The following is a 12,848-nucleotide window of genomic DNA, read 5'->3' on the forward strand; positions in this document are numbered from 1 at the left end:
GATCGGGATCTGGAGCACTCCCAAAATGACAGGCGGTTGTCGGATCCCGACAGGGTCAAGGGGCGCCCTCCGGAACGAGAACGACCTCTGGATCGAAAACGCCTTCTGGATCGGGAACGCCCTCTGGATCGGGATCTCTCCCTGGATGGAGAACGGCGATGGATGCTCGAGGCGTTCTCCCGTACCGGCACCTGGTTGTGGCAGGGTTCCTTAAACGTGACAGATGTTGGTGCGTCTTGACGTTGTTGTGCTTGCCACTCTTGCTTTCTGCGTCTTCTTCTCCTTCTCACTATGTATGGAATGCGGAAGCGTCTTTTGCATTCGCGATCTCCGGTGGGGTGATTTCCATCGCAAAGCTTGCATTTCGGCTCGCAGTGGTGCACACCGTCTTCTTGTAGCGTTTCACCACAGTTGTGACATTTCTTGCTCGTTGCGTTTGTGTGCCGGCAAACATCGGCGCGATGGCCGACTCCTCCGCACGATCTGCAAACATCGACTTGTCGCTTGTAGAGCGAGCACAAAACCATGGCGGTTCCGCATATCACTGTGCTCGGAACGCGCAACCCGTCAAAGAGGATTGCGACGACTTTGGTCTTTTTAACGCGTCTTGCTTCGATGGCAGTGGGATTTCGGTCGTGCACAATCAGGCGTCTGAGCGTTGCGCCGTCAAGGGAGGGGTCAACGTTCTTGAGGACGCCCTTGCGTGTATTATCGGGCGCGGCCACGTATGCGGCAACTTCGAACGAGCCTTGGCTTGTGTACAGTTTCTGTACGTTCACGTATGATGTAGCATTATTTTGGTAGGGCGTAGAAATAACAATGATGTTTTGCATATTGTTTGGGCAGATCGTGCCCTCCCGTGCTTGTTCATCGGGGATCTGGGCGGCCATGATGACGACGGCTCTCGCCAGCAGAACGAGGTCGACTCGGGCCACGTCCAATCCTCCTCTGGGTCTCATAATTACCCTTATCTGGTCTTTGGGTAGGTGGAGTAGCCTGGAAGCGGATACCACACGGTGTAGTGCCGATTGACTTTTTAAAGCCCCTCGGGTGCTTCAGCTGGTTGCTGTGCTCGACCGTCCCAGCGGCCAGCTCCTCGTTCGACGGAGTCGTCTGTCTTCGGCGTCCCATGGCGGTGGCCCATCTTGGTCTGTCGAAGATCTCCGCGCTTACTTCCATTCCCTCCACGATTACGGTGGAAGGCATTTCAGTGCCTGGTTGTCGGCTGTGACGTACGGAGGTGTATCCAGTAGCTTCCGCGTCTGGCCGAGCCCTTGGCTACATGTAACGGCCGTACTCCTCGCCAACCCTAGGTATGGTTAGGGTTAGCGGGGACGCTCGCCGCGTCGCAACTTTAAAGTCCAAAAATATGTCTAAGAGTTCACTCACCGCCAAAAATGGCATCTCCACTGAAACCGCAGAGCTTGCTTGTTCGAATAAGCACAAAGGCAAGTGATCTTGAAGCAAAGAAACGACCGAAAACATTTAGAAAAACGGGAGCCGACGTTTTCACGTCCGCACTCCTCGACGCTACCTAGCGATCCTCTTTTTGGACGGATGTACCCATTCATCCGTCCGCCCGTCCGTCCGTCCGTCCAACCACCCACCCACCCATCCAACCCATCCACCCATCCACCCACCCATCCACCCATCCATTCATCCATCCATCCATCCATCCATCCATCCGTCCATCCATCCATCCATCCATCCATTTATCTAGCCGCCTACAACTTTTAGCTCTCTTGGCTGTCTCGATAATGGTATCGGCATCAAAATTGATATGGCATAACATAACTGTACGACGAGCGTAACTGACTAGTGACAACGTGAGAATCACGACATGTATGTCATGAATGTCATGATTTACAATTATGCTATGGCTTCTCTTGCGGTGGTTTCGTTCATAAGACTTTTTGCAATGCTGGTATCGTATGACATGTCTGCATGGCCAAAATAAGTGAGAGGCCGTACATAGGAAACATGACGTGCATGTCGTGATTTTCGTGTTATGAATAGTCAGCACTACACGCCACCTTCATAGTGCGCACGCGGTCGTTTCGTTAACTTCACATATACCAAATTCGTTATTACTGGACGTGAATGGATGACGAAGGTACAAGACTATTGCAAACATGATAATCATAATCATTAGATGCGTCTCATGTAGGAATGCACAATATACCACGCTCAACATGCGCTCTTGGTCCTTCTGCTAGCTTCACATATACCAAGTTTGATATTACGTAACGTGAGTGGACGACTGAGCTAAATAACACGTCCAAACATGATAATCATGACAGGCATGTCATGTAAAACATGACTGCATGCTACGGTCACAGCGGGCTCACAGTTGTTTTGCTATGCGCACCTATACCAAATTTGATATTGCAGGACGTTAATAGACAACGAAGATAAATGACGCTACACCAGGTCTCGGAACTACTTTTCAAATAGACGCTAATGTTCGTGCAACGTCAATAGTGGTAGCAGTGCTGCCTGCCTAATTTTATAAAATATACACATGTACTACTTTGATACAGGCGTCAGGCGGGGTTAACATCTATTGTAGTTTGTTGCCATACGCTGAAGGTAATTTATCTGGCAGCTTCTAGGGCTAGCCCCCTCATAAGCATCAGCACTTCATATCAGCCTCTAGTGTTGCTAATACGTATGTTGATTGATTTATGGGATTTAACGTCCCAAAACCACCATTTGATTATGAGAGACGCCGTAGTGGAGGACTCCGGAAATTTTGACCACCTGAGGTTCTTTTACGTGCACCCAAATCTGAGTACACGGGCCTACAACATTTCCGCCTCCATCGGAAATGCAGCCGCCGCAGCCAGGAACCGAACCCGTGACCTGCGGGTCAGCAGCCGAGTACATTAGCCACTAGACCACCGCGGTGGGGCGCTAATACGTATGTTCCAGTTGTAATTGTTGACCAAGTGCAAACGACTTGTTTTATAAACATCTGCAACTATTCAATAAATGTCTGTGCGTGGAACATTTGCACACATATTTAGTGTCATTTCATGATGTGTCACTCAATCGAAAAACTGCTCCACTGTCACATCCTGTCCGCATGCTTCGCATGACGTCGATTACCAGGTACATAAGATTTGCAGAATTTTTTGAAAATTTCTATAGCGAAAAACTCGCGGCACAATTGCCAAGCAACCACCGATCACGTGCTGCTGTGCTCGGCGGTTGCTTGACAACGGTGGAGCGAGTTTTTTGCAACATCACTGCCATCTTTATAGTTCGGCAAACAGTTTTGCTGTTATAGAGTCGCATATTGAAGTATGCACACTAACGCCACCTTAAAAAAAATCATGCATTGTGTTCACGTGGCGCAAGATTCATGCATGATCCGAAATACCACGTTCGATAAGAACGCGGAATTTTATACGAACGCGGTTGCCTCTATGGGGAGCCCACGGTTGTCGCTCGGTCGACGATAAAACTCGACTAAGTTTTGCATTGCGCGGGCAAATTTTCGTTTAGGCGCTGCTTGGCGCAGCAGATCAGATTAACGCAGCACAGCGCCATTGGCGCACCCCCCCCCCCCTCAATAATCATAGGAACCAAAAGACAGTCTAAGAAAAGTATCGGGAGTGCCATTGGTAGTATTTGAAATGTAAATGAGAGGAAAAAGAGGACGAGAGATAGCCTGCAGCTCGCAGGCACCGAACATGCGATCTACTAAGGTTCTCCGACTGTCATCTATCATAATTCGTGGGGTATACATATATGTTTAAACAAGCAGCGTGAATAAGCGCCACCGGCAAGACATGACGGGTGTGGGGAAACAATCTTTCTGCCAGATGGAGTCAAGTAGCACATGATATTAACATGTGCTACGTAGCACGTAGCACGTGATATTAGTTGGCGTCACGTAGCAAGTTCCGTAAAACATGACTACATGCTACGCTCATAGCGCACTCATGGCCGTTTCGCTAGCTCCACATATACCGAGTTTGGTATCACGTGACATGAATAGACGACAAAAGTAAGTGGCAGGTTCAAACATAATAATCAAGCCATGGAAGTTCTATACGGCACAATTGACGGCCGCTTCGTAACGTTGTGTGGATTTTAAAATACCTATCAACCTTCCTTATTCGTGCTCCGCATTTCATTGATTCCCGCTGTACTCGGGATCTCACGATGTTTTAGATGCGGAAGCATCTTATACTCGCGCCTTGTAGTGCGCCGTCCGCACCGCTTCTCAAACATTCGACAGCTGACGCGCGCGCATGCGCCGTCGCGCCGTCGCCCACCATCTGTGCCGCGCGCGCTTCTCCTTCGAGAACATTCGACAGCTGACAGCGCATGCGCCGTCGCGCCATCGCCATCTGTGCCGTGCGCGCGCTTCTCCTTCGAGAACATTCAACAGCTGACAGTGCATGCGCATATACTCAAGGTCGGCGCTCGCTCGCTCAGTTGGCGCTCGTCGGTTGGTTTGTACGGCGCGTCGACGTCCAAGGTCGCGGTGAAATGAATTCCAACGAATCCACAAACACAATGATCGACGTCCCTTCGACCAGCGCCGTCCTTTCGCATACGTGTGTACGTGTTCACTCATTTAACACCCCCTCCTACAACCACGTTAACCAATTTAGCCATCGACCCAAGTAAGTCGCACTTTAACACCCCGTTAACCAATTATATGCTCCGCATCCTCCTCGGTGTTCCCCCGAGGGAAGCTGCGGGCAATTTTTTTCTCTGTTAGGTGCCGTAATAATATAGAAACAATGATGTCAATCAATGTATGAGGGATGCTATTAGTCCTACTTGTAGTGTAAATGTGAACAAAATTGATAAGAAACATAACCATTTGCTAGCAGAGACTAAACATGTGAACGCGTGCAAATAGTCATATTACAGCTTGTTGTAAGATTGTGAGATCCGCTAGGCCAACAAGCACAAAAAGAGTGCTCCACATTAGTCGTCATGGGTGCTGACAGCGCTCACGGAGATGACCGCGTTTAAATATACATACATGCCGAATAAAGCGGACGGAGGGACGACCACCACTTTAGCTCAGTTGGTAGAACAACAGAGGCGTTATCGGAACGTTGCAGGTAGGGTCCACCAGTAGAAAGTCAATTCCTGTGTGTTGTTCCTTCTTTATGGTAACATTGCAAATACTACTAGATACATCCCGTACACTTTTCTTGGCATCACTGACAGTTAGCTAGTTCCTGAGCCCAATACAGGAAAATAGACTCTTAAATTTTCACTTCTTTTCTATTTTTTCGAGTAGAGTTATGAGTCGCCTCCCACACCGCTTGCCACTTCTTATATTGGTTTTCGAACAAAAGGACAACTACACTGGTTACTACCAAATTAATGGCATAGACCTACAAAAATTGTTCGGTAACTCGAATGCGAAAAAGGAATAGAGGAACGAGTACTCACAGTAAAGTCGTTCCACGAAATATGGTGCGATGCGCTGTCCAGGACTTCCCACGAAAGCACGCAAGTTGGCCAGTTTTGAGATGGCAATTCTTCGATCTTCGCCTACGACCCAACTCGATGTCTCGAATTCTCTACTGAAGGCATTGCGGATAATCGACAACATTTTCTTTACCTCCTCCACCGCACTCGGTGACGCCTCTGCGCAGTAAGAAAAATCTATCTATCTATCTATCTATCTATCTATCTATCTATCTATCTATCTATCTATCTATCTATCTATCTATCTATCTATCCATCCAGCTATGGCTGCTTGCATGGCCGTTAAGCTGCAGGAATGCATACCAAAATTTTCATGACACGCTATCACTGCTTGACAAGTATCAATGACAGCTCATCCATTGTACTTACAAGCATACTTAATTCTGCAGCATGGTACCGGGTGTTATATCATCGCGTGTATATATATAGGCAGGCATGGTGATTGAGTGGCCGTAGCGTTGCATATAGTCCAGTAGATCCTCCGTGAGCGGTCACAACGTGGTTTATTTCGACGTTTCGGCCTAGAGTCTGGCCTTCATCATAATCCTGATGAAGGCCAAACTCTAGGGCGAAACGTCGAAATAAACCACGTTGTGACCGCTCACGGAGGATCTACTGGACTATATATATATATATATATATATATATATATATATATATATATATATATATATATATATGTGCGTGTGTGTATGTGTGTGTGTGCTTACTCTTGAAGACCTGTTTGCTACTGTCTGCCACTGTCAGAATAGTTCTTTTTAAAGCGTAGTAAATTTTAATATTTCACAAGTAAGTTGTCTGGGGTCACGCAGTTCTGCCCTCACTTGCTTTTTACGTCCTTCATACTAACGCAAAGCATTTCTTAGAGGATCAATTAGCATTGGCATTACTGATTACTGTACATGTGCACTTGAAAGATTGATTGGTGTAGAAATGACATCTTGTGGGCACCAACTTGGTTTTTCAGGGAGCATTTATTTATTTATTATTTATAGAATACTGCAGACAAAAAGTCCAAGCAGGGTGAGCATACATGAAACACACTAATAACAGAATGAAACAAGGTTGCAAAGCGTTTTTTACACAATTTCTTTGCTATAAGACAGAGGGGTTATGAATTTTAAAAAAAGTAACAGTTGAACAACAAGGTGATAATACCATTCAAGGAAGTCATGGAAGAAGAGTATTTACACAAATGGTCAAGGGCGTTGAGGAAATGCTTCGGTTAGTTTATTCCAATCATCTATTGTTTGTGGGAAGAAGGAGTACCGAAAAGTATCAGTCCTTGCGAAGATTGGCGTTAGGGAATGAGGATAGTGGTGTCGAGTGGGTCTGCTTAACAAGGGGGATACGTATACTGCGGTGTCTAAGGGTAGCCTGTGGTTCACTATGTCTGAAAGAAACTGTAGCCGACTTTTTATTCTTCGAATTTGTAATAGTTCTATACCATTTGCTGTTAGTAATGCAGTTCTATACCATTTGCTGTTAGTAATACACGATTTCGTGCTCTCAGACAATACCATTGTCGGTTACAACCGAAGGAGACATGCAGAATCCATGCAGATTTGACACCATTCCACGCTCTACAAATTTTGATACGCGTGTGTTGTCAAGTTCTTGTAAACAATATGTCGAGACTAACGCTGCCAAAATCGGGACAATTCTACCCAACGAACAGTTGTTTCAACAGTGACTTAATCAGACAGATTATGCAGTTTTTTTAGTAGAATGGCAATATTTGCAAACGTTTCAACAAGTGCATTCATCTGTTCTGAGATGTAGACCTTGAACGAAGATGTTTTTCGTAATGGTTAGAACGAAAAGCGGTCGTAACAACGTCTAAACGTCTTTTGTGGCATGTCAAGTTTATTAAAAATCTAATATATGTAAACCTGTGTAATGAGTTAACGTATGAATAAAAAACGCAAAATAGCCGCAACGAAAGTAATCACAATGACGCGAGATGTCTGGAAAGTTGTAGAATTCGGTATTTTTATTGTTCACCCTAATCCAAAAACCAGCGCCCTGCCGGATTGTGGGCCCAGTATGGCGCTTGTACCAGCGCCTCCCTGCGCTGGTACTGGGACGCTGGAGCGGCAGCGTCCCAGTACTGTGCGCAAAATGGCTTCACATGGTTAAAACGAGGGTGTCCATTCGCCATAAATAAATAAATACTTAAGGAAAATAGCGCGCATTCTCATAAAAACGAAAAATGGAAAAGTAAAACGCCTCCTGATGGGATTCAAACTCGCCACCAACTGATTACGAACCGAGTACACTAACCACCACGCCACGCCAAACGCCTGTCTAAGGTTGTAAAATGATCCGGAAAACGCGGCGTTCGACTTCATGTTTACAAGTCGCACAGTCAAGATTAACGCAATATTCCTTTCCAAATACCAATTGCATGTTGATTCGACAGTGAAGACCAACTTCTGGGCACCGAATGGCGTGCGGAAATAAGCAAGAGCGCACAATATTTTTTTTTTTGAAGCATCCACATGTTAACTCTGAAAATTTTCAAATTGACTGGAGGAGCAGCCATAGATTGTCGGCTTTTGCTGCTGATAGTTTTCTCTTTGATAGTCCGTTCTCGCACTTGCTACTGGTCAACATGTAGAGATGATTTAAAATGTCTTGTTCAGTAGATATTCGGATACACGAGTGAATATTGAGAATTATTTTTCGCACAAGTGACGATGTAGCAGTACACATCCGGGAAACCTTGCGAAGTGATCGAGAAAGCTCATTTACGTTTCGTCAACTTGGTGGCAAAAAACAATTTCTTGTTTCTGTTAGGAGTGGCGTGCAGCTCCACGATTACAAATACTGCAATTTGGAATCGTTACAGCCATACACGGCTGATGCGGATATGGGCGGTATACGCGGGGGCATCTGGGAAAAGGTGCATTATAGTTGCTGCGATACGTACGTGCACCAAAAGAATACGTATTCTCGGTATATGTTAGGGTAGCATCTTTCCATGCCCTCAAAAAAGCGTTTTATAATCAACGACACTGAAACATACCACGGTACACGCTGCAATAATGCATGTGCGCGCTGCGCTGGTAGGAACAGTGCGTGCTCCAGTATTCACCAGCGCTCGCCAGTGAAAACTCCAGCCCTTCCAGCACTTAGCAGTGTGCACAAGCATCACAGCGGTCAGGCCAGCGCATTCACCAGTGCGACACAGCTTTTTCCCAGTGCGCCCAGTGAAGTGACAGTGAATACAAGCGTGTACCAGTGCAACACCACCTAGATTTTTTAAGGCCGCTCCACGAATTCTCCTTTGACGCGTGACGTCACCACACTACGACGGCGGGAGCAACCGGTGCGGTAGCGCCATCTGACGGCAGCGGCTGCCGTTCCTGCTCGAGCGGCAGCCAGCCGCCGTTCATGCTGATTACTGTGAGCCATGGTTTCGTAGACAAAATGAAAAATACTTAATTTAACTCTTTTAGAAAATAAAAAAAATATAAAAAAAGTGAGAAGTATTTTGTTTTATTTTTTTTAAACTGTGTAATTTTTAAAAGTTAAATTGAGTAGTTTTTTTTGTAATCTTTCGAAAGAAGCATTTCAGAAAGGGCATCACTATTGCTGTAAACATCACCATCGTCGTGTTTTTCTTTTCATTTGAGTGCTTTGTTTGCACCGTGGCACGTGCGTTTCATATGCATTACGTGCTGTTTCTCCGTTCTTTCCTTGCCATTTGCTGAAGCTTTGTTGACGGCCGTGATTACTTGAAGGGAACTACTGGACAACGTCCGAGAAAGTGATGTGTGCCTGTGTGACAGTTACTGAGTGATTTGTGAAAATGCCTGGGCACTGTTGTGTTCCCGGCTGCCGCGGGAATTACGACGGAGAAAAGGCTGTGCGAGTCTTCACTTTCCCAGCTGATGCCGACAGAAGGAGGAGGTGGTTGAAAGCCATTCCACGTGCCGACTTTGAACCCGGAAAGCGCTCAGTGGTAAGTCTAAAACGCGTGATATTTATTGCGCGACGTTTTTGTGGTGACGTATTGAACTATGCTAGTTTTAAGTTATGAATTTGCTGTTTCGCTCATGAAATTAACTGTCTTAATAACGCTAACATTATTTGGGTTTGGTTTTACAGGTTTGCGAGCGGCACTTTAGAGAGTAAGACATTCTGACTTCCTCTAAGTATGTGGACTCAAAAACCGGCAAAGTCGTCGAGGCAAAACTGAAGATCGCTCGACTCAGCTCCGACGCCGTTCCCAGTGTATTTCCGAACTGTCCAGCGTACCTTTCCGCGCCCGCCGCTACGTCGCGAGAGGCGCCCGCTGAGAAAAGGATGCGCCTTGAAGCAGCCTCTTTACGAGAAGCCATCGCCAATTCACTTGGGACACATGAGGAGGAGGAAACAAAGCACAAGTTTGACACCTTCCAGGCTCTACTGGAATGCCTTCCTCAAATGAAGCTTTCGAACTTTTGGAGTGTTATTTCTAGACCTGCGTGCATTCATTTTCTGAATCTTGCTCTTGAAGACGCCCCTCGTGTTTTGCTGTCAATAACGGTCTTAGAGGATCTCACGGTGAAAGTTCATTGCCAAGATGTGCAGCTTACTACGATTGATGGCATTGGTGCCATCCCTCACAAAGTGAATGACATTCGTTGTTTGACACGCCTGCTAGATTCTGTAGAGTCCTTACATGGAGAACTTTCCTGTAAGCATGAAGACAAAATTGAGGGTTTGCTCAAGTTGGCATTTTCTCTGCTTGAAGATGCCTTAAACTGTGAATTGGCAGATGTTGAACGACTCAATGCCATCCGTTTTTTGAAAGAGCAAGTTTCTCTTCTTCTCGTCAGGCATAGCAAGCAATCTCGGTATTCTCCAGAGTTCCTGGTACTTTCGAGCATTTTATTTACAATTTCTCCGCATGCCTATAGATTCTTGCGCAGTACCGGTAATGTTAGGCTGCCCCATCCATCCACTATACGTCGTGTGTGTAATTCATACAATGTAAGCCCAGAAGCTGAGCAGCAAGGCGCTTCTTTTCTTTCGTATGCAAAGAAGCTGGTCACTACTATGAAAGAGCACGAAAAAATTGTTGTTCTCATGATGGATGAAATTCACCTGCAGCCTTATTTTGACTATAAGGGAGGAACGATTGTTGGTGCGGCTAGCAATAGCCCTAATGCAGCAAAAACAGCGCATGTTTTTATGATGCAAAGCCTACTTTCAAGTCAGAAGAATGTTGTGCACATACTGCCAGTAGAGCGCATCAATGCGGAGGAGCTGCACAGTCTTCTGAGTAGTATCATTACTCAGTTGGAAAATGTTGGGTTGCGTATCATTGCTGTAATAATGGACAATAACTCAATCAACCGCAAAACAATGTCACTTTTTGGGGCACCGTGCAAACTTCAGAGTGTGTATCCACGCCCTGCTGACCCTGACCGTCCTCTTTTTTTCCTGATTGATCCTGTGCACTTAATGAAGTGTGTGAGGAACAACTGGCTCAATCAGCGAAACTCTGGAACATGCATGTTCTTTCCTAGCGCCACAGAATCTACCGTACAGCCACCCATACTTACAGCGTCATTTCGTACACTTCGAGAACTACACTTGAAAGAACAGGGTCAGCTCATCAAATCTGCACCGGCGCTTACGACAAAATCTCTCAATCCTTCGAATATGGAACGACAAAATGTTAAGCTCGCGCTAAAGATTTTCAACCCGTCTACAGCAGCAGCTCTTCGAGCGTGTGGGCCTAAACTTCAGCTCGAGCATGTGGCCGGCACAGCAGAGTTTTTAGAACTCATAACTAAGTGGTGGAGCCTTGGTAATGTAAAAACATGCAACAAGGGCATTCGACTTCGGGATGAGCTGCAGTCACCGATTGCATCAGTGACAAGTCCACAGGTTCACTTTCTGCTGAATATAGTGGAGTGGCTAGATCTGTGGCAGTCCCTAAGATTTGACGCAGGTGTGCTCACAAGAGAGACTCACAGTGCCCTCCGTCTCACGACAGAAACCTTAGTAAAGGTTGCTGAGTATTGCCTGAATGAGCTGAACTTTGATTATGTGCTTTTAGGGAAGTTTCAGACGGACTCTTTGGAAGAGAGGTTCGGCAAATACCGCCAACTCTCCGGTGCTCAGTACCACATTTCCATCAGACAAGTGTATGAGTCTGAGCGAAAGCTTCGTCTGCAGAACGTTCTGGAGCTCCCAGAAATGGAGGCTGCAGCAGACTCGGTGGCAGTGAATAATGCTGTACTTGATGATTTTGAGATTGAAATAACGGATGAGGACTATGACGTGAAGGTGCCAAATCTCCCAGCAATCACATACGTTGCTGGCTACTGCGCCCATGCTGCATTCAAGAAGCTTTTGTGCATGGCTTGCAAAGAAAGTTTAATGCTGGATGACGACATTGAAGTTGAAGGCGGAGAGTTGATCAAGTCCATGACACGTGGTGGTCTCAAGTTTCCGCAGCCTGCCATAATAAATGCCGTTGTTACTGCGGAAATAGTTCTTGACAAACTGAGGAGCGAACAGCATGCACAGCAATTTCATGCGTTACCGAATCAAAAGGAGGCTCTCTTGGCACTCACTCATGATGCGATAAACAACAATGTTGACTTTGATGTGTGTGAAAATGGGCACAGTCCCCAGTTGGTAATGCATTATGTCCTAAGTGCAGCAGCAAACACGCTTTTGAATAACCTGTGCAAACGAAAAAATGACCAGTTGGTTGTTGAAAAGGCCGCAAGAGATAAAGAGCGAAAATTGAAGACATTGAAGAAGTGACTACTCTGCTTGTGGGTGTTGGCTTGTGACTGTTGTTCTTTTTTTATGCGAGAGTTTAGAAACTGATTTTTCATTGTATTTTCATATTCTGCATCTTTTCTTGTGTGTACTGAGAAATTTGTGGCAGCCTTCACGTATTGTATTTTCATATTCTGCATCTTTTCTTGTGTGTACTGAGAAATTTGTGGCAGCCTTCACGTATTTCATATGAGTTATTGTTGTAGCAGTTTGATAACCTTTTGCTGGCTGTTTCTTTTTCTTAAAATAAAACATGACTTGTCAAAATCGCGTGCGTGGTCCTTAAAAATTATTACGAACGTGTTTTCGTACACCTACGCATCGATACAAAATCAGTAATGATGTGCCTGAATGTTACTCGTTATACGATCAAGGAAACCAGAAGAAACATTCATTTAAACTCTGTGCAATTAAACCACGATTCTGCGACCGAGTAAAACGTTTATTGGAGCCGACTGAAAAAAAAAAAAACGTCACTGGCCCTTCCTCAGCTTCGAAAGCCTTCAGGCGCACGCGGAACTGCGTCGGAAAGCTGTGCGCACGCGCAAGCCGAACCTCCAGAGCCGTCGTAGTGCGGTGACGTCATGGAGCCGTGG

At 45.8% G+C, this 12,848-nt stretch overlaps 1 pseudogene; it reads left to right on the plus strand.

Annotated features, from left to right (window-relative positions):
* Positions 1-8,744: 8,744 nt before the first annotated feature.
* Positions 8,745-12,477, plus strand: LOC142803912 (uncharacterized; annotated as a pseudogene).
* The last annotated feature ends 371 nt before the right edge of the window (positions 12,478-12,848 follow it).

The sequence above is a fragment of the Rhipicephalus microplus genome, chromosome 3 (assembly GCF_043290135.1).
Source record: "Rhipicephalus microplus isolate Deutch F79 chromosome 3, USDA_Rmic, whole genome shotgun sequence".
Taxonomy (NCBI): Eukaryota; Metazoa; Arthropoda; class Arachnida; order Ixodida; family Ixodidae; genus Rhipicephalus; species Rhipicephalus microplus.